This window comes from Bombina bombina, chromosome 6, assembly GCF_027579735.1.
Source record: "Bombina bombina isolate aBomBom1 chromosome 6, aBomBom1.pri, whole genome shotgun sequence".
NCBI classification, from domain to species: Eukaryota; Metazoa; Chordata; class Amphibia; order Anura; family Bombinatoridae; genus Bombina; species Bombina bombina.
This window is the reverse complement of record NC_069504.1, coordinates 613112483-613139959: the sequence shown is the minus strand read 5'-3', so window position 1 is coordinate 613139959 and position 27477 is coordinate 613112483.

The following is a 27477-nucleotide window of genomic DNA, read 5'->3' as shown; positions in this document are numbered from 1 at the left end:
ATGACGTAAGGGGATCTGCGGTATGGAAAAGTCGCGGCTGAAAAGTGAGCGTTAGACCCTTTTTTGAGTGACTCCAAATACCGGCGGTAGCCTAAAACCAGCGTTAGGAACCTCTAACGCTGGTTTTCACGGCTACCGCCAAACTCCAAATCTAGGCCTTTGTGTTTAAAGCGCCATTTTGAAACCTAGGTATTGTAAACGGATTGTTACAGAGCAAAGGATACCCACGGAGTGGGTTTGGAAAACAATTAAATTTGCAGACAAGATTTCTGATATACGGTAGAGATATGTTAATGAAATGCTATTGATAAAAAGCGTATTTGGGGTAGTTAGTTAGTAACAGGCATAGAAAATATTTACTTACAGTGGCCCTTTAAGAATGCATTTTAACAGCTTTTTCACCACTAGAGGGTGTTAGTTCATGTTTTTCATATAGATAACACTGTGCTCGTGCACGTGAAGTTAGTAGTTACCTGGGAGCCATAACTGATTGGCTAAACTGCAAGTCTGTCAAAGAACTGAAATAAAGGGGCAGTCTGCAGAGGCTTAGATACAAGATAATCACAGAGGTAAAAAATATATAAATATAACTGTGTTGGTTATGCAAAACTAGGGAATGGGTAAAAAAAGGCATTATCTATCTTTTAAAACAATAACAATTCTGGTGTTGACTGTCCCTTTAAAAGAAAATGTAATAAAGCCTGCAAATTGTATGTTGCCCATAGTTTTGTTATGATAAGGGAAAGGGATAGTCTGTTCCAGAATTTTTATTGTTGAAAAAGATAATCCTTTTATTACCCATCCCCCAGTTTTGCATAACCAACACCGTTTTATTAATATACATTTTAACTCTGTGATTACCTTGTTTCTAAGTCTCTGCAGACTGCCCCTTTATCTTAGTTTTTCTGACAGACTTGCATTTTAGCCAATCAGTACTGACCCATAAATCACTCCACAAGAGTGAGCACAATGTTATCTGTATAGTACACATGAACTAGCAGTAAATTGGATGCCCTATCTGATCATGAAAGTTTGATTTTGACTTGACTGTCCCTTTAAATACCAGTAAAGTATTTGCATCATGTTTGTACATAACAATCAGAAACTTGCAAGGCTCAACAACACACATGTTTCTTATTTAATTTAATGGATACTGAAAAGATGCATTGCAAACTATTCTGGGTCTATCTATATACCCCCAGTATAGTTTGCCAGGAATGTCTGATCTGTGTTAACATGATTCTGATCATTTGTATTATATATATATATATATATATATATATATAGTAGAGGAGCGGTGAATCCCACGGACGGTCTCCGTGTTGTAGCCAGGATCCAAATAAGCAGGCACACAGGATTTTTCAAAAGCACTCCGTTTTAATGGCAATAATTAAACCAAACATTTTGGCTCAAACACGAGCCTTTGTCAATGGTGTACAAAACCAAATGTGTGATACTAAACAAACCCGCACCTTAAATACCCACCCATCCCCCAAGTGACAACCAATCAGCATATCCATCCGTTACACACCCATATTCACAAGGCAACATTTGCCGGGTTTACCATAGACGCGGCGTGACGTCATCACGCTATCACCGCCCCAGGTGAAACATCAGTGGCCACAGGTGACCATAGCAACCAGGCATAAACAACTGTGCTATACTGATGCGTGATCAGATGTATATCTGACAGGTAACAGACTAAGTATCGATCAGTGAGTGATCAGATCAACCCCATATAAAACATTTATAACAAAAAAAGGTATCAAACTATTGTAATACAGGGCAAACTTTATATAGATTTAAGAAAAAAGCGCTACTGAAAACCAAAGTTTAATAACTTATAACATAGCCCTCTATACCCGCAGTATCAAGGCTTGTAGGAAGTAGCAGAAGACACAGAGGGTAGCACCTCCCAATGTGTAAAATTTAATTTAACTGGTACAAAATACATCACGCCTAAGGAGTAGGTAGAAACATAGTAATAGATGACTCCCAGATGTTTACAACTCATTTATGTTTGTACCAACAGCCAAAGTCTATATTGATGTTAAGTCCCCGAGGAGCAATAGTGTCTAAAGTAAAGATCCAGCGGGCTTCCATCTTTAATAGGGCTAGTCCTCTGTCCCTTTACTTTAGACACATTTGGTTTTGTACACCATTGACAAAGGCTCGTGTTTGAGCCGAAACGTTTGGTTTAATTATTGCCATTAAAACGCTTTTGAAAAATCCTGTGTGCCTGCTTATTTGGATCCTGGCTACAACACGGAGACCGTCCGTGGGATTCACCGCTCCTCTACTGTCTGTATTTTCCCAGTGAGAGCACCAGGTAGCTGAATCAATTTAGTGAGTGCCGTACACTTCTGCAACTTTGTATATATATATATATATATATATATATATATATATCAGCAAAATTGAAAAAAGCACTCACTGGTCTTCAGATAACTTATCCAAAAACAAATGTTTTTGGATAAGTTATCTGAAGACCAGTGAGTGCTTTTTTCAATTTTGCTGATGAATTTTCCCACATAGCACCCTGGCAGCTGATGGTATTTGGTGCGAGTGCATATACCCTCTCTTGTTCTTGGCTATATATATATATACAAAGTTGCAGAAGTGTACGGCACTCACTAAAGGGGAGTATTCCAACACTGCACTATACACAAATTTGTCTGTCTACATACACATACACACATGAACCAGCAATGTCAAGCTGTAAACAAACTGTCAAAGTGAGCTTACATTACTGTTTTTCTACAAAGGATAATAAGAAAACAAAGAACATTTGATAATATAAGTAAACTGGGAAGTTTTTTACAATTGTATGCTCTATCTGGATTATGAACTATTTTTTTGGGGGGGGGTTATGTCCCTTTAAGGTAAAGTCATGCATGTAGTCTTATACTAGTCATGGACTGCCATGCTAATTTTTATAGTGAAACAAAACTTCCCTCTGTAGACATCTCTCACATCTAAAACAAGAGGCATTTCTCCTCATAAAAACACCACATGACTTTTCTGGCTGATGAATAAAATCCCTTTAAATTAAAAAATGTTTTTGTATTTAATTATAACCAACATTGCATTGATTAACTATGTTTGTTTTTTAAAAAAAGAAACAAACAACCTCTCTCTCATGGATACCATACTGCCAAGGCTACCCCCATCCCCCTACTACCTGGCCCTCCATTTATCACACCAGTGTTGGCCCTTTCATGGCTCATGGGATCTCCCAGACTCTTGCTGTCTATTGTTTTGTTGTTTGTATCTCCTCACAAAGGAGCTGATCCCTGACCAGGAAAACCCCTCTTGAGTGGCCAGACTCCTGAAAATAGTTGATCCCTAACCGCATAAACCATTCCGGGCTCCTTGAACTGCCGACCGGCCGCACTGCACTGGATACCCACTAACCTTTACCCCTTGTCCCAGAGCTCTGCTCTTTTGGGGATTGGTAGCCCCTAGGAAGGACCAGAGGTGGGGTGATCGCCGGAAGGGAGCTCCCTTGAGAACCGGGGGTTTTGGACACCACCACCTCCATATCTTTACCAGGCTGTAGCTCTACAGAGTGTGTTTTCCAATAAAGTCAGTTCTTGTTTCACCTGAATACTAGTCTTATCCGGTTATTTGGGTGGGCTACTTGCTATAATCACTTTCCAGCTTTCCAGCTGCAGGTTCCGAGGAGGAAGCAGGACCCTTTGGCAGAGTTACCCAGTCAGGGTAGTTGGTATCTGTCACATTGGCTGGCAGCAGTGGGATCTGCTTCTTCCACATGGTTCCTGCTGACAGAGGAGAAGCCCCAAAGTAGCCTGCAACCATGGAAGCTGAGTTCCTATGGAGAGTGATAGATGCATTGGCCCAGCTGGACGGTCCTTGCTCTGAACTGGATGATCTATAATGGAGGGACATTATCCGCCGGCAACTCTGGTGGGAGGCTCGTCAACTGGAGCAGGACTGTTATGAAAAGGTCCTCCCCATCGCTGATGAAAGATACTGGCTCCAGCTGAACTCACGAGAGCTTTTCCTGGGAGAGCAACCCAAGGGGGAATGGCTATCTGAATTAGATGGACTGGTCCAGACAGAGATGAAGGTATAGGAAGGGTACCGGGCACTACGTTGGTATGCGGCCCATGTATGTCCAGATATGGAGACGGATGATCCTACAAAGGGGTTTGGCTTCAGCAGCCCCGGATTACTATTTATAAAGCTGGCAGGGCACCCAGACTTGGGAAGTGAAGTGGAGTGGAGACCGGAGGACATTAGTGGATACCAAGAGAGACTGCTGAATCTCTCAGGGGTACCCTGGCTACAAGACAATCTGGATTACCTAGATTCCCAGGAATGGGTGCTGGAAAAGGCATACAAGAGGCTGCTAGATCTCATTTAGCAGCATGCCACAGAGTCTACAGGGAGCTATGGTACAGCGATGGGGGATTTATTGGACTTTTTCTCAGAGGAGTGGCCACCAGGAATAAGCTACCAAGAGCTGCTAGATCTCAATAAGCAGCCTGGGCCTGAACTTATAGTCTTGGACAAGGGAGCCACCCCAGCAGAAGCACAGGCAACAGGGCAGAGAGCCGGTGACTTCTGCCCTACACCTGTGACATCTCTGGAGTCCCAGGGAGAGAAGGTACTTGACCTCTCTCCCTGGATCCAGGACCCAGAGATTGTGGATCTAATTGAATTTTCCTCAAAGAAGTGGCAACCGGGAATGAGCTTCCAAGAGCTGCTAGATCTCGATCAGCAACCTGGCCCTGAGCTTATGGTCTTGGACAAGAGAGTCACACCAGCAGAAGAGATGGCAACAGGGCAGAGCACCGGTGACCTCTGCCCTGCACAGGTGACATCTCTGCAGTTCCAGGGAGAGAAGACAGCCGTTTTCTCTCCCCAGTGGCAGAGTAATTCCCAATGAGCGGAGGTAGGCGACTTTCCTCTTCAGCTGCAGATCAGCTTCCAGGAAGAGGAGGTAGCCGACCTCTCTCCCCACTGACAGAGCCATCCCCAGAGAGTGGAGGTTCTGACCTCCCTCCCCAGCGACAGAACCCCTTCCAGGGAGAGGAGACAGGTGGTCTCTCTCCACAGCAGCAGAGCCATTCCCAGGGAGTGGAGGTAGACGACCTCCCTCCCCAGCGACAGAACCCCTTTCAGGGAGAGGAGACAACTTATCTCTCTCCCCAGTGGCAGAGCCACACCCAGTGAGCAGAGGTAGCCGACCTTCCTCCCCAGCAGCAGAGCCAGTTCCAGGGAGCAAAGGTAGCCGACCTCTCTCCCCAGCGACAGAACCCCTTCCAGGGAGAGGAGACAACTGATCTATCTCCCCAGTGGCAGAGCCACTCCCAGGGAGCAGAGGTAGCTGACCTCCCTCCCCAGCAGAAGAGCCAGTTCCAGAGAGCGAAGGTAGCCAACCTCCCTCCCCAGTGACAGAACCCCTTCCAGAGAGAGGAGACAGCGGTCTCTCTCACCAGTGGCAGAACCTGTTCCCGGGAGAGGAGACAGTCGGTCTCTCTCCCCAACAGCAGAGCCATCCCCAGGGAGCAGAGGTAGCCAACCTCCCTCTCCAGCAACAGAACCCTTTCAGGGAGATAAGACAGCCGGTCTCTCTCCTCAGCAGCAGAGACAGTTCCATGGAGAGGAGACAGTTGGACTATCTCCCCAATGGCAGATCCATCCCCAAGGAGCGGTGGTAGCCGACCTCCCTCCCCAGCGACAGAACCCCTTCCAGGGAGAGAAGACAGACGGTATCTCTTCATAGTGGCAGAGCCACTCACAGGGAGCAGAGGTAATGACCTCCCTCCCCAGCAGTAGAGCCAGTACCAGTGAGCGGAGGTAGCCAACCTCCCTCCCCAGTGACAGAACCCCTTCCAGGGAGAGGAGACAGTTGGTCTCTCTCCCCAGTGGAAGAACCTGTTCCCAGGAGAGGAGACAGTCAGTCTCTCTCCCCAGCAGCAGAGACATCCCTAGGGAGTTGAGGTAGCTAACTTCCCTCCCCAGTGACAGAACCCATTCCAGGGAGAGGGGACAGCCCGTCTCTCTCCCCAGCGGCAGAACCAGTTCTAGGGAGAGGAGTCAGAAGGTCTCTCTCCCAAAGCAGCAGAGCCATCTCCAGGGATCGGAGGTAGCCAACCTCCCTCCCCAGCGACAGAACTCCTTACAGGGAGAGGAGACAGCCAGTCTCTCTCCATAGTGGCAGAGCCACTCACAGGGAGCAGAGGTAGTGACCTCCCTCCCCAGCAGTAGAGCCAGTACCAGTGAGCGGAGGTAGCCAACCTCCCTCCCCATTGACAGAACCCCTTCCAGGGAGAAGAGACAGTCGGTCTCTCTCCCCAGTGGAAGAACCTGTTCCCAGGAGAGGAGACAGTCAGTCTCTCTCCCCAGCAGCAGAGCCATCCCCAGGGAGCAGAGGTAGCCAACCTCCCTCCCTAGCGAAAGAACCCCTTACAGGGAGAGGAGACAGCCAGTCTCTCTCCCCAGTGGCAGAACCTGTTTCCGGGAGAGGAGACAGTTGGCCTCTCTCCCCAGCAGCAGAGCCATCCCCAGGGAGTGGAGGCAGTCACCTTCCCTCTCCAGCAAAACAACCCCTTCCAGAGAGAGGAGACAGGTGGTCTTTCTCCCCAGTGGCAGAGCCATTTCCAGGGAGAGGAAACAGTCGGTCTCTCTCCCCAGTGGTAGAACCATCCCCAGGAGCGGTGGTAGCCAACCTCCCTCCACAGCAACAGAACCCCTTCCCAGGAGAGGAGACAGCTAGTCTCTCTCCCCAGTGGCAGAGCCAGTTCCAGGGAGAGGAGACAGAAGGTCTCTCTCCCCAGTGGCAGAGCCATATCCAGGGAGCGGAGGTAGCCAAACTCCCTCCACAGTGATAGAATCCCTTCCAGGGAGAGGAGACAATTGGTCTCTCTCCACAGTGGCAGAGCCACTCCCAGGGAGCGGAGGTAGCCAATCTCCCTCCCTAGCAACAGAGCCAGTTTCAGAGAGTGGAGGTAGCCGACCTCCCTCACCAGCGACAGAACCCCTTCCAGGGAGAGGATACAATCGGTCTCTCTCCCCAGTGGCAGAGCCACTCCCAGAGAGTTGAGGTAGCCAACCTTCCTCCCTAGCAGCAGAGCCAGTTTCAGAGAGTGGAGGTAGCCAACCTCCCTCACCAGCGACAGAACCCCTTCCAGGGAGAGGAGACAATTGGTCTCTCTCCCCAGTTTCAGAGCCACTCCCAGGGAGCGGAGGTAGCCGTACTCCCTCCCCAGCGACAGAACCCCATCCAGGGAGAGTAGCCAACCTCCCTCCCCAGCAGCAGAGCCAGTTCCAGAAAGCGGTGGTAGCCGACCTCCCTCACCAGTGACAGAACCCCTTCCAGGGAGAGGAGACAACTGGTTTCTGTCCCTAGCTGCAGAGCAGGTTTCAGGGAGAGGAGGTAGCCAACCTCCCTCCTCAGTTACAGAACCCCTTCCAGGGAGAGAAGACAGCGGTCTCTCTCCCCAGTGGCAGAACCTTTTCCCGGGAGAGAAGACAGTTGGTCTCTCTCCCCATCAGCAGAGCCATCCCCAGGGAGCAGAGGTAGCCGACCTCCCTCCCCAGCGACAGAACTCCCTACAGGGAGAAGAGACAGCCAGTCTCTCTCCACAGTGGCAGAGCCACTCCCAGGGAGCAGAGGTAGTGACCTCCCTCCCCAGCAGTAGAGTCAGTTCCAGTAAGCGGAAGTAGCCAACCTCCCTCCCCAGTGACAGAACCCCTTCCAGGGAGAGGAGACAGTCAGTCTCTCTCCCCAGTGGCAGAACCTGTTCCCAGGAGAGGAGACAGTCGGTCTTTCTCCCCAGCAGCAGAGCCATCCCCAGGGAGTTGAGGTAGCCAACTTCCATCCACAGTGACAGGGCCCCATCCAGGGAGATGAGACAGCCAGTCTCTCTTCCCAGCAGCATAGCCAGTTCCAGGGAGAGGAGACAGCCATTCTCTCTCCCCAGCAGCAGAGCCATCCCCAGGGAGCAGAGGAAGCCGACCTCCCTCCTTAGTGACAGAACCCCTTACAGGGAGAGGAGACAGCCAGTCTCTCTGCCCAGTGGCAGAACCTGTTCTCAGGAGAGGAGACAGTTGGCCTCTCTCCCCAGCAGCAGTGCCATCCCCAGGGAGCGGAGGTAGCCAACCTCCCTTTCCAGCAACAGAACCCCTTCCAGTGAGAGGAGACAGCCGGTCTCTCTCTCCAGTGGAAGAGCCAGTTCCAGGGAGCGGAGACAGTTTGTCTCTCTCCCCAGTGGCAGAACCATCCCCAGGGAGCGTTGGTAGCCGACCAATTTTCCCAGTGACAGAACCCCTTCCAGGGAGAGGAAACAGTCTGTCTCTCTTCCCAACGACAGAGAAAGTTCCAGGGAGCAGAGGTAGCCAACCTCCCTCCACAGCAACAGAACCCCTTCCCCGGAGAGGAAACAGCTGGTCTCTCTCCCCAGTGGCAGAGACAGTTCCAGGGAGAGGAGACAGAAGGTCTCTCTCCCCAGCGGCAGAGCCATCTCCATGGAGCGGAGGTAGCTGAACTCCCCAGCGACAGAACCCCTTCCAGGGAGAGGAGACAATCGGTCTCTCTCCCCAGTGGCAGAGCCACTCCCAGGGAGCAGAGGTAGCCAACCTTCCTCCCCAGCAGCAGAGCCAGTTCCAGAAGTGGAGGTAGCCGACCTCCCTCACCAGCGACAGAACCCCTTCCAGGGAGAGGAGACAATTGGTCTCTCTCCCCAGTGGCAGAGCCACTTCCAGGGAGCGGAGGTAGCCGAACTCCCTCCCCAGCAGCAAAGCCAGTTCCAGGGAACGGAGGTAGCCAACCTCCCTCACCAGCAACAGAACCCCTTCCAGGGAGAGGAGACACCCTGTCTCTCTCCCCAGCTGCAGAGCAAGTTCCAGAGACATCCCCACTGACAGAACCCCTTCCAGGGAGAAAACACAGCGGTCTCTCTCCCCAGTGGCAGAACCTGTTTCTGGGAGAGAAGGCAGTCGGTCTCTCTCCCCAGCCGCAGAACCATCCCCAGGGAGCAGAGGTAGCCAACCTCCCTCCCCAGCGACAGAACCCCTTCCAGGGAAAGGAGACAGACGGTCTCTCTCCACAGTGGCAGAGCTATTCCCAGGGAGCAGAGGTAGCCAACCTCCCTCCCCAGCGACAGAACCCCTTCCAGGGAGAGGAGATAACCGGTCCCTCTCCACAGTGGCAGAGCCACTCCCAGGGAGCAGAGGTAGTGATCTCCCTCCCCAGCAGTAGAGCCAGTTCCAGGGAGTGGAGGTAGCCAACCTCCCTCCACAGCAACAGAACCCCTTCCAGGGAGAAGAGACAGTCGATCTCTTTTCCCAGTGGGAGAACCTGTTCCAAGGAGAGGAGACAGTCGTTCTCTTTTCCCAGCAGAAGAGCCATCCCAGGGAGCGGAGGTAGCCAACCTTCCTCCCTAGTGACAGAACCCCTTCCAGGGAGAGGAGACAGCCGGTCTCTCTCCCCAGCAGCAGAGCCAGTTCCAGGGAGAGGAGACAGACGATTTCTCTCCCCAGTGGCAGAGCCATCCCCAGGGAGCGGTGGTAGCCGACCTCCCTCCCCAGTGACAAAACCCCTTCCAGGGAGAAGAGACAGTCGGTCTCTCTCCCCAGTGGAAGAACCTGTTCCCAGGAGAGGAGACAGTCAGTCTCTCTCCCCAGCAGCAGAGCCATCCCCAGGGAGCAGAGGTAGCCAACCTCCCTCCCTAGCGAAAGAACCCCTTACAGGGAGAGGAGACAGCCAGTCTCTCTCCCCAGTGGCAGAACCTGTTTCCGGGAGAGGAGACAGTTGGCCTCTCTCCCCAGCAGCAGAGCCATCCCCAGGGAGTGGAGGCAGTCACCTTCCCTCTCCAGCAAAACAACCCCTTCCAGAGAGAGGAGACAGGTGGTCTTTCTCCCCAGTGGCAGAGCCATTTCCAGGGAGAGGAAACAGTCGGTCTCTCTCCCCAGTGGTAGAACCATCCCCAGGAGCGGTGGTAGACAACCTCCCTCCACAGCGACAGAACCCCTTCCCAGGAGAGGAGACAGCTAGTCTCTCTCCCCAGTGACAGAACCCCTTCCAGGGAGAAGAGACAGTCGGTCTCTCTCCCCAGTGGAAGAACCTGTTCCCAGGAGAGGAGACAGTTAGTCTCTCTCCCCAGCAGCAGAGCCATCCCCAGGGAGCAGAGGTAGCCAACCTCCCTCCCTAGCGAAAGAACCCCTTACAGGGAGAGGAGACAGCCAGTCTCTCTCCCCAGTGGCAGAACCTGTTTCCGGGAGAGGAGACAGTTGGCCTCTATCCCCAGCAGCAGAGCCATCCCCAGGGAGTGGAGGTAGTCACCTTCCCTCTCCAGCAAAAGAACCCCTTCCAGAGAGAGGAGACAGGTGGTCTTTCTCCCCAGTGGCAGAGCCATTTCCAGGGAGAGGAAACAGTCGGTCTCTCTCCCCAGTGGTAGAACCATCCCCAGGAGCGGTGGTAGACAACCTCCCTCCACAGCGACAGAACCCCTTCCCAGGAGAGGAGACAGCTAGTCTCTCTCCCCAGTGGCAGAGCCATATCCAGGGAGCGGAGGTAGCCAAACTCCCTCCACAGTGATAGAATCCCTTCCAGGGAGAGGAGACAATCGGTCTCTCTCCACAGTGGCAGAGCCACTCCCAGGGAGCGGAGGTAGCCAATCTCCCTCCCTAGCAACAGAGCCAGTTTCAGAGAGTGGAGGTAGCCGACCTCCCTCACCAGCGACAGAACCCCTTCCAGGGAGAGGATACAATCGGTCTCTCCCCAGTGGCAGAGCCACTCCCAGATAGTGGAGGTAGCCAACCTTCCTCCCTAGCAGCAGAGCCAGTTTCAAAGAGTGGAGGTAGCCAACCTCCCTCACCAGCGACAGAACCCCTTCCAGGGAGAGGAGACAATTGGTCTCTCTCCCCAGTTTCAGAGCCACTCCCAGGGAGCGGAGGTAGCCGTACTCCCTCCCCAGCGACAGAACCCCATCCAGGGAGAGTAGCCAACCTCCCTCCCCAGCAGCAGAGCCAGTTCCAGAAAGCGGAGGTAGCCGACCTCCCTCACCAGTGACAGAACACCTTCCAGGGAGAGGAGACAACTGGTTTCTGTCCCTAGCTGCAGAGCAGGTTTCAGGGAGAGGAGGTAGCCAACCTCCCTCCTCAGTTACAGAACCCCTTCCAGGGAAAGAAGACAGCGGTCTCTCTCCCCAGTGGCAGAACCTTTTCCCGGGAGAGAAGACAGTTGGTCTCTCTCCCCATCAGCAGAGCCATCCCCAGGGAGCAGAGGTAGCCGACCTCCCTCCCCAGCGACAGAACTCCCTACAGGGAGAGGAGACAGCCAGTCTCTCTCCACAGTGGCAGAGCCACTCCCAGGGAGCAGAGGTAGTGACCACCCTCCCCAGCAGTAGAGCCAGTTCCAGTGAGCGGAAGTAGCCAACATCCCTCCCCAGTGACAGAACCCCTTCCAGGGAGAGGAGACAGTCAGTCTCTCTCCCCAGTGGCAGAACCTGTTCCCAGGAGAGGAGACAGTCGGTCTTTCTCCCCAGCAGCATAGCCATCCCCAGGGAGTTGAGGTAGCCAACTTCCCTCCACAGTGACAGGGCCCCATCCAGGGAGATGAGACAGCCAGTCTCTCTTCCCAGCAGCAGAGCCAGTTCCAGGGAGAGGAGACAGCCATTCTCTCTCCCCAGCAGCAGAGCCATCCCCAGGGAGCAGAGGAAAGCCGACCTCCCTCCTTAGTGACAGAACCCCTTACAGGGAGAGGAGACAGCCAGTCTCTCTGCCCAGTGGCAGAACCTGTTCTCAGGAGAGGAGACAGTTGGCCTCTCTCCCCAGCAGCAGTGCCATCCCCAGGGAGCGGAGGTAGCCAACCTCCCTTTCCAGCAACAGAACCCCTTCCAGTGAGAGGAGACAGCCGGTCTCTCTCTCCAGTGGCAGAGCCAGTTCCAGGGAGAGGAGACAGTTTGTCTCTCTCCCCAGTGGCAGAACCATCCCCAGGGAGCGTTGGTAGCCGACCAATTTTCCCAGCGACAGAACCCCTTCCAGGGAGAGGAAACAGTCTGTCTCTCTTCCCAACGACAGAGAAAGTTCCAGGGAGCAGAGGTAGCCAACCTCCCTCCACAGCAACAGAACCCCTTCCCAGGAGAGGAAACAGCTGGTCTCTCTCCCCAGTGGCAGAGACAGTTCCAGGGAGAGGAGACAGAAGGTCTCTCTCCCCAGTGGCAGAGCCATCTCCATGGAGCGGAGGTAGCTGAACTCCCCAGCGACAGAACCCCTTCCAGGGAGAGGAGACAATCAGTCTCTCTCCCCAGTGGCAGAGCCACTCCCAGGGAGCGGAGGTAGCCAACCTTCCTCCCCAGCAGCAGAGCCAGTTCCAGAAGTGGAGGTAGCCAACCTCCCTCACCAGCGACAGAACCCCTTCCAGGGAGAGGAGACAATTGGTCTCTCTCCCCAGTGGCAGAGCCACTCCCAGGGAGCGGAGGTAGCCAAACTCCCTCCCCAGCAGCAAAGCCAGTTCCAGGGAGCGGAGGTAGCCAACCTCCCTCACCAGCAACAGAACCCCTTCCAGGGAGAGGAGACACCCTGTCTCTCTCCCCAGCTGCAGAGAAAGTTCCAGGGACATCCCCACTGACAGTACCCCTTCCAGGGAGAAAACACAGCGGTCTCTCTCCCCAGTGGCAGAACCTGTTTCTGGGAGAGAAGGCAGTCGGTCTCTCTCCCCAGCCGCAGAACCATCCCCAGTGAGCAGAGGTAGCCAACCTCCCTCCACAGCGACAGAACCCCTTCCAGGGAAAGGAGACAGACGGTCTCTCTCCACAGTGGCAGAGCTATTCCCAGGGAGCAGAGGTAGCCAACCTCCCTCCCCAGCGACAGAACCCCTTCCAGGGAGAGGAGATAACCGGTCTCTCTCCACAGTGGCAGAGCCACTCCCAGGGAGCAGAGGTAGTGATCTCCCTCCCCAGCAGTAGAGCCAGTTCCAGGGAGTGGAGGTAGCCAACCTCCCTCCACAGCGACAGAACCCCTTCCAGGGAGAAGAGACAGTTGATCTCTTTTCCCAGTTGCAGAACCTGTTCCAAGGAGAGGAGATAGTCGTTCTCTTTTCCCAGCAGAAGAGCCATCCCAGGGAGCGGAGGTAGCCAACCTTCCTCCCTAGTGACAGAACCCCTTCCAGGGAGAGGAGACAGCCGGTCTCTCTCCCCAGCGGCAGAGCCAGTTCCAGGGAGAGGAGACAGACGATTTCTCTCCCCAGTGGCAGAGCCATCCCCTGGGAGCGGTGGTAGCCGACCTCCCTCCCCAGTGACAGAACCCCTTCCAGGGAGAAGAGACAGTCGGTCTCTCTCCCCAGTGGAAGAACCTGTTCCCAGGAGAGGAGACAGTCAGTCTCTCTCCCCAGAAGCAGAGCCATCCCCAGGGAGCAGAGGTAGCCAAACTCCCTCCCTAGCGAAAGAACCCCTTACAGGGAGAGGAGACAGCCAGTCTCTCTCCCCAGTGGCAGAACCTGTTTCCGGGAGAGGAGACAGTTGGCCTCTCTCCCCAGCAGCAGAGCCATCCCCAGGGAGTGGAGGTAGTCACCTTCCCTCTCCAGCAAAAGAACCCCTTCCAGAGAGAGGAGACAGGTGGTCTTTCTCCCCAGTGGCAGAGCCATTTCCAGGGAGAGGAAACAGTCGGTCTCTCTCCCCAGTGGTAGAACCATCCCCAGGAGCGGTGGTAGCCAACCTCCCTCCACAGCGACAGAACCCTTTCCCAGGAGAGGAGACAGCTAGTCTCTCTCCCCAGTGGCAGAGCCAGTTCCAGGGAGAGGAGACAGAAGGTCTCTCTCCCCAGTGGCAGAGCCATATCCAGGGAGAGGAGGTAGCCAAACTCCCTCCACAGTGATAGAATCCATTCCAGGGAGAGGAGACAATCGGTCTCTCTCCACAGTGGCAGAGCCACTCCCAGGGAGCGGAGGTAGCCAATCTCCCTCCCTAGCAACAGAGCCAGTTTCAGAGAGTGGAGGTAGCCGACCTCCCTCACCAGTGACAGAACCCCTTCCAGGGAGAGGATACAATCGGTCTTTCTCCCCAGTGGCAGAGCCACTCCCAAAGAGTGGAGGTAGCCAACCTTCCTCCCTAGCAGAAGAGCCAGTTTCAGAGAGTGTAGGTAGCCAACCTCCCTCACCAGCGACAGAACCCCTTCCAGGGAGAGGAGACAATTGGTCTCTCTCCCCAGTTTCAGAGCCACTCCCAGGGAGCGGAGGTAGCCGTACTCCCTCCCCAGCGACAGAACCCCATCCAGGGAGAGTAGCCAACCTCCCTCCCCAGCAGCAGAGCCAGTTCCAGAAAGCGGAGGTAGCCGACCTCCCTCACCAGTGACAGAACCCCTTCCAGGGAGAGGAGACAACTGGTTTCTGTCCCTAGCTGCAGAGCAGGTTTCAGGGAGAGGAGGTAGCCAACCTCCCTCCTCAGTTACAGAACCCCTTCCAGGGAGAGAAGACAGCGGTCTCTCTCCCCAGTGGCAGAACATTTTCCCAGGAGAGAAGACAGTTGGTCTCTCTCCCCATCAGCAGAGCCATCCCAAGGGAGCAGAGGTAGCCGACCTCCCTCCCCAGCGACAGAACTCCCTACAGGGAGAGGAGACAGCCAGTCTCTCTCCACAGTGGCAGAGCCACTCCCAGGGAGCAGAGGTAGTGACCTCCCTCCCCAGCAGTAGATGCAGTTCCAGTGAGCGGAAGTAGCCAACCTCCCTCCCCAGTGACAGAACCCCTTCCAGGGAGAGGAGACAGTCAGTCTCTCTCCCCAGTGGCAGAACCTGTTCCCAGGAGAGGAGACAGTCGGTCTTTCTCCCCAGCAGCAGAGCCATCCCCATGGAGTTGAGGTTGCCAACTTCCCTCCACAGTGACAGGGCCCCATCCAGGGAGATGAGACAGCCTGTTCTCAGGAGAGGAGACAGTTGGCCTCTCTCCCCAGCAGCAGTGCCATCCCCAGGGAGCGGAGGTAGCCAGCCTCCCTTTCCAGCAACAGAACCACTTCCAGTGAGAGGAGACAGCCGGTCTCTCTCTCCAGTGGCAGAGCCTGTTCCAGGGAGAGGAGACAGTTTGTCTCTCTCCCCAGTGGCAGAACCATCCCCAGGGAGCATTGGTAGCCGACCAATTTTCCCAGCGACAGAACCCCTTCCAGGGAAAGGAAACAGTCTGTCTCTCTTCCCAACGACAGAGAAAGTTCCAGGGAGCAGAGGTAGCCAACCTCCCTCCACAGCAACAGAACCCCTTCCCAGGAGAGGAAACAGCTGGTCTCTCTCCCCAGTGGCAGAGACAGTTCCAGGGAGAGGAGACAGAAGGTCTCTCTCCCCAGCGGCAGAGCCATCTCCATGGAGCAGAGGTAGCTGAACTCCCCAGCGACAGAACCCCTTCCAGGGAGAGGAGACAATCGGTCTCTCTCCCCAGTGGCAGAGCCACTTCCAGGGAGCGGAGGTAGCCAACCTTCCTCCCCAGCAGCAGAGCCAGTTCCAGAAGTGGAGGTAGCCGACCTCCCTCACCAGCGACAGAACCCCTTCCAGGGAGAGGAGACAATTGGTCTCTCTCCCCAGTGGCAGAGCCACTCCCAGGGGGCAGAGGTAGTGATCTCCCTCCCCAGCAGTAGAGCCAGTTCCAGGGAGTGGAGGTAGCCAACCTCCCTCCACAGCGACAGAACCCCTTCCAGGGAGAAGAGACAGTTGATCTCTTTTCCCAGTGGCAGAACCTGTTCCAAGGAGAGGAGACAGTCGTTCTCTTTTCCCAGAAGAGCCATCCCAGGGAGCGGAGGTAGCCAACCTTCCTCCCTAGTGACAGAACCCCTTCCAGGGAGAGGAGACAGCCGGTCTCTCTCCCCAGCGGCAGAGCCAGTTCCAGGGAGAGGAGACAGACGATTTCTCTCCCCAGTGGCAGAGCCATCCCCAGGGAGCGGTGGTAGCCGACCTCCCTCCCCAGTGACAGAACCCCTTCCAGGGAGAGGAGAGAGTCGGTCTCTCTCCCCATCAACCTGTTTTTGGCTTGTACGATATAAATAGCTGCCTGTGTTCTAATTCAGTATACAAAATATTTTCGAGGTTATACTTGTTCCTCCATTGCAACACTTGTATTCAAAGGTTAATAATTTCTAAATAGCGATACTATTTCTATATATATAGAGTCACATAGGACATTACTGGATTTGCATATAAATTTATGGCCTAAAGTTTTTTAGTTTTCCTTGCTACATTAAAAAAGAAGAAGATAAGAGCCCATTGACTCCCCAACCTCCCCTGACATGTTTTGCTGACAAACGGCTTTTTTTAAAGGGTACGGCAGCACCGATATGGCAGGTTTTTATCCCATCAAAGCTCCACCTTACTTGTGACATCATAGACTACCGTCCAATCATAAACTGTTTTGTATCCATCAATCCGATTTCAGTTTGTATGTTATAGTGGCAATATTGAATACAGGTTTTCCATTCAGATAGTGTGTATTCTTTAGTGGATAGATTGTTTCACTTTTGTAGAGCTGATACTTTACATCTGTGAAGACTTAATTACTACTTGGATAATAATGATACATGGGCACATATATATCAAATCTGTTATTCTTGAGTGTAATAACTCTGACAGGTCACACTGGAATAACTGAATGGAATTACTAACAAATATTATAAGAGAGTTATTATTTAGGACATTGCATACATATATGATTATATATACTATAATAGGTGAAAGGAATAAATGCTGTAAATAAAATATATTCACTAACATAGGATGTTGTATTTGTGACAAATCTAATATATAAAGAAAATTGTTGGGGGAAAGGGTATAGATATCTGAATTAGTAATAAATTAGAAGGAGTAAAAAGTGTTAATAACAAGTTGGTGAATAAAAACCTGCAAAAACAACACAGAGGTCGATATAATATTGTGATAAACTATATTTATAATGTGTTAGATAGAAAGGATTACTGACATAAATGTCTTTAGATCATAGTATGTGATGTATAAGTGATCCTGGCTGTGTAAGTATAAATTGTTAAGTAAATCCTAATCATTTTGTTACTAAAGAAATTATGTGTGACAGTGTCGGGTACATAGAAGTGTATAAGACTACTAATAATATTTCAGTGACTTTAAATATTGCCTGAAGATGTACAGACAAGTCTAATGATAAATATGTGCAGAAGAAATAGTGGATATTCTAATTGTGACAATGTTCTGCTCTTGCAAAGAGAGTTTTAATTATTAATCTAAATACGTTTTATTAGTGTATAGTTTTCCATTTGGTTCATGGTTATGTTCCCAGTATCATTTTCCTATGGGTTTTGTATATTCCAATTAGTATGTTATCTATGTTATTTCCATTTAATTCCATTTTTTTCAAGGTATATCCAAGTCATATATGATTATTTTGTATTATTATAGTTTTAATACATTATCTTATCCATGTAATAGCTAATCCATGTAATAATATATTATTACGTTCCCATAGTCAATTATATAATCCATCAGATCTTTAGTTCAGGCTCCTGTGATCTTATAGATAAGATAAATAATTATTGTGTTCATTTAAGCCATTTGGCTGCACGGCATTTAATAAAAATATTCATTTGCTTTCATGTTGTAGCAGCATTTTTGTCATATCTCCTCTTATGCCTAGATTGACTTTTTGGATACCTGTGCATTGAAGATTGACAACTTTTGCTTGGTGATATTTATGGAAATTATATGCTACCGATGTGATAGATTTCCCATTTTGTAATTCTTTGGAGCATTTTGTATGTTACGTAGGTGTTCCTGTAAATGAGTTTGTAGCTTGCGAGTCGTCATTCCAATATATACTTTAGGACAATTGCACTGGAGAACATATATTACTCCTGTTGAGTTGCAGCTTATATACGATTTCATTTTGTGTTTTTTGCCAAATCTATCATGATCTATATGAGCTGTGTGCTGTCTTGGTGTTAGTTTTTTCTTGTTAGAGAAATGGCTTGGACTGATTAGGTCTTTTAGATTTCTGCTCCTTGTATAACTTACTTCTACTTTATTGCCTAATATCTGCTTTAAAGTAGCATCTGATTGCAGGATATTCCAATAATTATTGATTACATTAATTACTCTGTGGCTGTGAGAATTGTAAATTAATCTTGTTTTGCCATCAAACATGCGGGGCTTAGATTTCAGCAGTTCCTTTCTTGGGTTTAATGTGGCTCTTTGGCTTTTTTTAAATAGATGTTTTTCTGTATCCAAGTTTTAATAATCTTCGGCTAGATTACGAGTTGTGCGTTAGGGTAAAAAAGCAGCGTTAAGAGGTCCTAACGCTGCTTTTTTATGCCCGCTGGTATTACGAGTCTTGAAGGTTTAGGGTCACCGCACACTTCTTTGGCCTTACCACAAAACGACTTACGTAAACTTCGTAAAGTCTTTTTTCTATGGGTCTTCCATAGTGCCGGTATTACGAATCTGTCCTGGGAGGCCAAAAAGTGAGCTGTACACCCTACCCTGTCAAGAGTCCTAATGCATTTAAAAGTCAGTAGTTAAGAGTTTTATGGTACAACGCCGTAACATAAAACTCATAACTAAAGTGCTAAAAAGTACACTAACACCCATAAACTACCTATTAACCCCTAAACCGAGGCCCTCCCACATCGCAAAAACTCCGGACACCACCGCCACCTACATTATATTTATGAACCCCTAATCTTCTGCCCCCAACATCGCCGATACCTACATTATATTTATTAACCCCTAATCTGTCGCCCCAATGTCGCCGCAACCTACCAAAACTATTAACCCCTAATCTGCCACCCCCAACGTCGCCGCCACTATAATAAACATATTAACCCCTAAACTGCCGCACTCCCGCCTCGCAAACATTAGTTAAATATTATTAACCCATAATCTGCCGTCCCTAACATTGCCGCCACCTACCTACATTAATTAACCCCTAATCTGCAGTCCCCAACATCGCCACCATCTAAGCCGGGCGAAGTGGTCCTCCAGATGGGCAGAAGTCTTCATCCAGATGGCATCTTCTATCTTCATCCATCCGGTGTGGAGCAGGGTCCATCTTCAAGACATCCGACGAGGAGCATCCTCTTCATCCGACGACTAAAGCTGAATGAAGGTACCTTTAAGTGACATCATCCAAGATGGCGTCCCTTAGATTCCGATTGGCTGATAGAATTCTATCAGCCAATCGGCATTAAGGTAGAAAAAATCCTATTGGCTGATGCAATCAGCCAATAGGATTGAAGTTCAATCCTATTGGCTGATTCATTCAGCCAATAGGATTGAGCTTGCATTCTATTGGCTGATTGCATCAGCCAATAGGATTTTTTTAGGGTGTAGACATAACTTTAGTTTCCCCATAGGAATCAATGGGGCTGCGTTACTGAGTTTTAAGCTGCTTTTTTGCAGGTGTTAGACTTTTTCTCAGCCGGCTCTCCCCGTTGACTCCTATGGGGAAATCGTGCATGAGCACGTACGACCAGCTCACCGCTGACTTAAGCAGCACTGGTATTGGACTTCGGTAATGAGCAAAAGTTTGCTCAGTGCTCACTTCTTGTCTTTTAACGCCGGGTTTCTGAAAACCCATAATACCAGCGCTGCAGGTAAGTGAGCGGTGAGAGAAAACTGCTTGTTAGCACCGCATAGACTCTAACGCAGAACTCGTAATCTAGGCCCTTTTTTCTAATTCTTGAGCTCTCATATTAAATTGACTGTTATCTGAACAATTACATTTGGTTCTTAGGAACTCCCCTATTGGTAGGGATTTGATGGTACTAGGTGCATGAGCACTTGTACTATATACTATTATTCATTGATGATCTCAATAAGTCTGTTAATGGCATTACATTTTGTTTGACATGGAATGAGCAGTCTATTCAATTTCTAGACACATGCATCTATAAGGTGGAACATGGATTAAAGGCAGATATTTATTCAAAGCCCACAGACAGAAATAACACTTTGCTGTATGGCAGCTTTCATCCACCTTCCACCTTTAAAGCAATACCAAAAAGTCAATTATTAAGGGTAGATCGCATTGTGTCTGATATTGAAGAATTGGAAAGTCTGAACCCACTGTAATCAAGAGGAATAGGAATAAAGATAAGACCAATAGGCTATTATTTGTATCACAATATAGTACCAGGAGCAGTCAGGTGAATAAAATTATACGGAAGTATTGGCACATTCTTCAGAAGTGTCATCCTGACATTAATGCATTCCATGAACCACCAATGCCAGCTTACAAAAGGAGTCCAAATATTAAAGATCAATTGGTTAGAGCTGATGTTGGTAGTTATAAGTATCACCAGAAAACCATTACTGGTAAGCGACGCACTGGTTGTTATCCTTGCCTTTCCTGTATAAATTGTATTTCTATGATTAAGGGAGGAGAATTTTTTCATCCCTATACAGGTAAAAAATACCGAATTAAAGAATATTTGACTTGTAGAACAGAGTTTATCATTTATGCCGTTAAGTGTCCATGTTCATTGGTATACATTGGACAATCGACAAGAGAGGCACGTGAGAGAATATCTGAGCACAAGTCAAATATCAGATGTGGCAAGGATGCTCCAGTGTCTGCGCATTTTTTACAAGCAGGACACAGTATTAGCCAATTACGTTTTCAGATCTTGGAACATATACACATGCCTAGGAGAGGGGGTGATAGAGAGGCCTTATTGAATAAAAGGGAGGCCTTTTGGATTAATGAACTTAACACCTTATGGCCTAAAGGCCTTAATAGGGAGTGTAATTGGACAACATTTAAAATTTAAAATCGTAATTTAACATCAAGCAAGATAAATAGGTTAATCTTGTTAGTAAGCTTAGGGGTTTGCATTTCCTTGGTTATATATTTAAATCTAGCATCATAATGGATTATGCCTTAATTAGTAAGTCAAAAAGGTAATTTGAGTGACATTATTGGACATATATTTTTGGCATTATCTATTTATATACTGAGTATCCATTAGTTTTTAATTTCTGACTTATTGTTATATGGGTATCCTTTGTTGAAGGATTCCCATATATATCAATTTTTAATTCTATATATAGTCCATTCGGTTGATTGTGCTTCTATATATATATGGTAATTAAGACATTCTGATATGAGTATTGTGATTAATTTTAAATTTTTATATATTTGAATATTTCTAATATACCTATTTTCACTAGCATATTCACATTGAATTTAGTTGTCACAAATATTATTCAATTCTAATTTTTTACTTTCTATTTCTATTTTTATAGGATCACTTGGCACTTTATTTATGAAGTTGATTTTTGCAATATATACAATGTATAATATTCCGTAACACATTTGTATTTTTGTAACTGCAAGAAAATGTATTTTGACATGCAATATTCAAGTCCACCACTGGAGGGCGATATATGTGCAATTTCACAATTGTTTGGCGCCATTATGGCTATTTAAATGTTGGTTTGTTTAATTTATGTCAGGCTTGAGAAAGGGCTTATTGTTAGCCCGAAACGTTGCTGTATTTGACCTGTGTTTAAAAATAAAAAGTCACTTTGCTCACTGCTGGAGACTACCTTCTTCTGCTTGAATTGTCTGGGCTTGGTCAGCTCTCTCCGTGCACTAGTGAGTGGTGGGTCCTGTATCCATTTCTATTTCACTTGTACTATATACCAGTAAATTAGTTGTTCTGGCTTTTCTGAATAGGTCTGTACCAATCTGTCCATCTTCCTTTTTAAAGATTCTCAGATCTAGGAAGGGTACCTCTGTTTGGCTCACGTGATAAGTTAATTTAATATTGTTGTTCAAGTTTTTTAAAAAAAACAATCCAACTTATCCTTGGGACCTTCCAATATAAATATGATGTCACCAATATATCTCAGCCATATTGGGATATGCTGAGAATATTCATCATGTATATCAAAAAAGACAATTTTTTTGTTCCCACTAACCTAGGAATACACTTGCATAGGTTGGTGTGCATGCTGCGCCCCTTGTTTGTAGGTAAAATCTGTTGTTGAAGACAAAGACATTTTTCTTTAATACGAACTCAAGTTATTGAAGGACAAAGTCATTATGATTATCTTCCTCAGGGGAGATATCTAAAATGTGCTTAACAGCTTTTAAACCCAATTCATGGCTGATACTCGTATACAGTGCCTCTACATCGTCTGTAACCAGCCATGTATATTTGCTTAAACAAATGTCTTGTAACTGTTTGCCCGGGGGGAGGCGGGTGTTACTGTTTTTGTGGAATTTTAGGGTTTGTTACTGTTAAGAATTTATTTTCTTTTACTGAGATTGTTCCATTGACTCTCGCCTGTGTGATCAAATTTTGATATTGAGAATGAAAATCTTGGAGAAGACACGACCATAATTTTTTGTAACAAGTTAAATCTTTTTTGTTTTAGAATGTTTATTGGATGAAATAAAGCAATACAGATTAATGCAGCAAAAATCACAGTAATCGCAGAATAAACAACTTGTACAAAAGTCATATTTGATTTTACTCATTTCAAAAGCTTATCATCCAGCATTTTATGATTCGAATTGTTATATTAATAAACAACCTTATTTGAAACTTTAACAATAAAACAACAGAACTTTAGTCGGTCACGAAGTGGGCTTAAAACCTAAATCTCTTTCGCTCATGTACACCTAAGTTTGTTCCCTTCCCGGTTTGGTATCAGGTCTGGTTGGTTATATGGGGTCATTAATGTGTGTGCATTCGTGATTCCCAATAAAATTGTATATTATGGAATGTTTCCATATCTTTTCTTATGAAATAACCATATTCCTCTAAATGAATTGTGTGTTCCATGAGTGATTCCCATGCTTGGTATGTGGGAACCACTTGTGATTTCCAATTGGCTGCTATCAGGGATTTTGCAGTATTTAATGCTAACTGTATTAATTTCCTCCGTATTTTACACTTACACCTTGGAAGTAATTTTAATAAAGCTTTAGGGAGTTGGATTTGATAGTCACTTTTTTGACTACCAATGGTTTTGATATATTCCCCTATTTGTAACCAGAAGGGTTGTATTCTGTTGCACGCCCACCATATGTGAGTCATGGAATCTCTACTACCACAACCTCTCCAGTACATGTCCGAGGCTGCCGGGTAAATCGCCTTGATCCTAACCGGGGTAAGATACCATCTGGCCAGAATCTTGAAGTTTAACTCCAAAGATTTAGCTGATACCGAGGATTTTTTTGTGTTGTGAATTATGTGCTTCCACTCCGTTTCAGTCAATTCCTTACCCAATTCCCTATGCCAACGGCTGACATAATTAGGGGTTTCAGACTTTTCTACACTTAATAAAGTATTTTTCCCCATGCTAATGAGTGTCTCAGTGGCTGGTCTTGTAAGCATTGTTGCTCGAAAGGGGTGGGTTGTCTCGTCATCAGTCCTCTATCTGTGGAAGTAGCTAAATAGTGGACAAGTTGATAGTACTTCAACCATTTTGTGAAGGTTCCACCTAATATATCTCCCAAGTCAGTTCTCTGCTTGAGTTTATTACTAATTAAAAAATTATATATGGGAGCAGTATACCCTATTTCCCAATCATGTTGTGTATTCAATTTTTGCTCTAGCCCTCCATGTAGTTCTGCGTTAGGTGAGACTGGGGACATAGGAGATCTTAATGAGGAGATACTATGATCCTTATTTATTAGGCTATCCCATATCTCAAAAACATGCTGGTATAACGAGTAGGACGTAGTCCATGGTGGCCTTCTTTTCTTATCTACCCAGCACAACGCTCCTGGGGATGGGGTTCTCAAAATATGTGAATCTAGTGCCACCCATGCTTTACTGTCTCCATTGCGATGCCAATCCAATATCCTTTGCAGACACTTCGCTTTATAGTATATCTCTATGTTTGGAAGTCCCAAACCTTCAGTCTGGGTGGAACGGTACATTGTATTTTTAATGATTCTAGGTTTAGTTTTACCCCAAACATATTCATTTATTAATTTTTGAAGCATATTACGAAAAAGAATTAGGCAATGAGATCGGCACTGTTTGGAGAACATAAAGAATTCTGGGCAACACTGTCATCTTCACTGCTTGAATGTGCCCCCACCATGAAATTGTTTTATCACTCCATCTACTTAGCTCTTTGTTTAATTCTTTGTACAGGTTCTGATAATTCCACTCAAACAGTATATTAGATCTGGGCGATAAATAAATACCTAAATATTTAATGGCCTTTTTCTGAGGACTAAATGGACAGTTCTCCAATAGTTCAGCATATTCAGCATGTGGGATTGATATATTCAAGATCTCTGACTTTTGGTCGTTTATTAAAAAGTTGGAAAATGATCTGAACTCCCCAAACTATCTTAAGACTTCAGTTATTGATTCAGCAAGCTTGGTCAAAGTAAGCAGCACATCGTCCGCTTAAAGCGACAATTTGTAATCGTCTTGCCCTATTTTGATACCCGATATCTTCTTATTTTGCCTTATTTTATGGGCCAATATTTCCATGCTCAACTCAAACAAGAGAGGGGGCAGGGGGCAGCCTTGGCGAGTACCATTTTGTATAAAAAAAGCATCTGATAGTATATTATTTGCTTTTACTTTGGCTGAAGGGCTGTGGTATAGACTGAAGATTCTATTTATGATAGTTTCACCAAATCCCGCCTTACGTAAGACGGCCTGTAAAAATCTCCAGTCTAGGCGATCAAACGCTTTTTCGGCGTCAGCGGAGACAATCACCATCCCAACTTTATGTATTTTAGCATATTCAATTAATTGTAATGTTCTGATAGTGTTGTCTCTCGCTTCCTTTCCAGGGACAAAACCGGCCTGATCGAGGTGTACAATTTAGGGTAAAATCTTATTGATGCACCCTGCCAATATCTTTGCGAACAGCTTCAAATCTGTGTTGAGCAGGGAGATGGGTCTGTAGCTACTGGGTAAATTGGCTGGTTTGTTTGACTTAGGTAACACAGAGATATATGCTTCTAAGCACTCTGCAGGAAAACGTCCCAGCTCATCTATGTGTTGAAATGCCTGTAATAAGTGGGGTGCTATGGTGGATTTATACATCTTATAGTAATCATTCAAATAACCATCAGGGCCAGAGCTTTTATTGTTAGGCAAAGCCTCTATGGCATCTAGAATTTCTTTCAAGGTCATAGGGGAGTCCAAGATATCTGCGTTGTGTGGTGAAATTTTAGGGGTATCAACTGATTCTAAGTAGTTATTAAGGGCATCTGGATTGTCTGTATCATTTTGCTTTATAATGTTATATAATTTGGAGTAATAATTCCCAAAAACATTCACTATTTTTTTTTGCTCTGTTTCAGTCTGTCCCTTTTCATTGTCAATTTTGAAAATATGGGCTTGGAAGGCTTTTTGGGAAAGGGCTTTTGCTAACCATGTGCCTGCTTTATTGCTATTGTGGAAATACATTTTTGTTAGGTAATACGCTTTTTTTATTGCGTTTTTTTGGAAAAGCATTCTAAAGGCTTCCCTAGCGTTATTAACAGATTGTGTAACATCATCTCTCTGAGGGTTAAGTTTATGTTGTTGCTCCGTTAATTGTAAATTAGAGAGTAAATGATCATATTCTGTGTTATATTGCTGACGCAGGAGTGTTTTTTGCTTAATTATCTCCCCTCTAATCATTGCCTTATGCGCCAAACAATTATTAATACCATTTGTGGCTGCTGGAGTATTGTGCTGGAAGAAATCTCTTATGTTAACTTCTATTTGATTTTTAATAACTGAGTTATGTAATATAGTGGGATCTAGATGCCACATGGCTTGACGTTGAGGAATCGAGGACCACATAAGATCTAGGGTGATCGAAGCATGATCCGACCAAGAAATCGGGAGGATCTCTGTGTCAGTAGCTTTGGCTTTGTTGTTATGATCTATCAACCAATAATCTATTCTTGAATAAGAACGCCCTGGGTGTGAATAAAAAGTATAACTTCGCGTTTTAGGATGGTGCAACCTCCAGACATCCATCAGCATTAGTGTATCTAGTTTTTGGGTGATGCGTGATCTATGCTTTTGAGTTATCTGGCTTTTTCCTGTGGAGCTATCTGTGTATGGGTTCAGAGTCATGTTCAGGTCCCCCCCCCCCCCACACTATTTCTGTACTTTTCTCAATTTATTTAGCACTTTATTAAAGAAAAATTGCTGTCCTGTATTGGGCGCATATATATTCATTAGTGTTAGGGGGCTATTATAGAGTGTGCCTACCAATATCAAAAATCTGCCATCTTCATCAAGATGTTGCTCTGAGACTTGAAATGGAATCTCCCTACTTATCATAATCCCCACCCCATTCTTTTTTTTGATGTTTGAACTAAAAAATTATTGGGTATATATTTTAGAATATAATTTTGGTCCCCCCTGCTTGGGGAAGTGGGTTTCCTGCAAAAACACTATTGTTCCCTGTTGTTTTTTAAACCAAGCTAGGGCAATTGATCTCTTGTTTGGAGAGTTCAAACCCTTGCAGTTTTGTGAAATAAGTTTTATATTGTGAGACATTATGTGTGGTTAATAGCCCTTCTAAGCTTAATTGTAATCATTATTTTGCCTGAATTTGGTTCTCTCCTTACACAGTGAAAGATATGTTTAGGTGACAAATGAGCGTCATAATACTTCATCCAGTACGTTCCTGACTAACATAACAGAACAAGCTGTAAAAACTTAATAAACAAATAATACAGCAACAATAACAAAAAATTAACCAGAAATACAGTTTCCATTCTCCCAATATCAAAGGGAAATGAAAATAAAAAGGAAAAAGTAGGGGAATTCAAAGACCTAATTAGGTCCAGACACAGTTGGGATTACATAGCGTTATGTTTGCATTTATTTATTGTATTTTTTTTTTTTTTTTTTTTTAAATTATTATTATTCTTCCACTTATATAGCAACCCATATCTCCTGGGTTGCTATATAAGCCAGATAACTCAAAAGCATAGATCACGCATCACCCAAAAACTAGATACACTAATGCTGATGGATGTCTGGAGGTTGCACCATCCTAAAACGCGAAGTTATACTTTTTATTCACACCCAGGGCGTTCTTATTCAAGAATAGATTATTGGTTGATAGATCATAACAACAAAGCCAAAGCTACTGACACAGAGATCCTCCCGATTTCTTGGTCGGATCATGCTTCGATCACCCTAGATCTTATGTGGTCCTCGATTCCTCAACGTCAAGCCATGTGGCATCTAGATCCCACTATATTACATAACTCAGTTATTAAAAATCAAATAGAAGTTAACATAAGAGATTTCTTCCAGCACAATACTCCAGCAGCCACAAATGGTATTAATAATTGTTTGGCGCATAAGGCAATGATTAGAGGGGAGATAATTAAGCAAAAAACACTCCTGCGTCAGCAATATAACACAGAATATGATCATTTACTCTCTAATTTACAATTAACGGAGCAACAACATAAACTTAACCCTCAGAGAGATGATGTTACACAATCTGTTAATAACGCTAGGGAAGCCTTTAGAATGCTTTTCCAAAAAAACGCAATAAAAAAAGCGTATTACC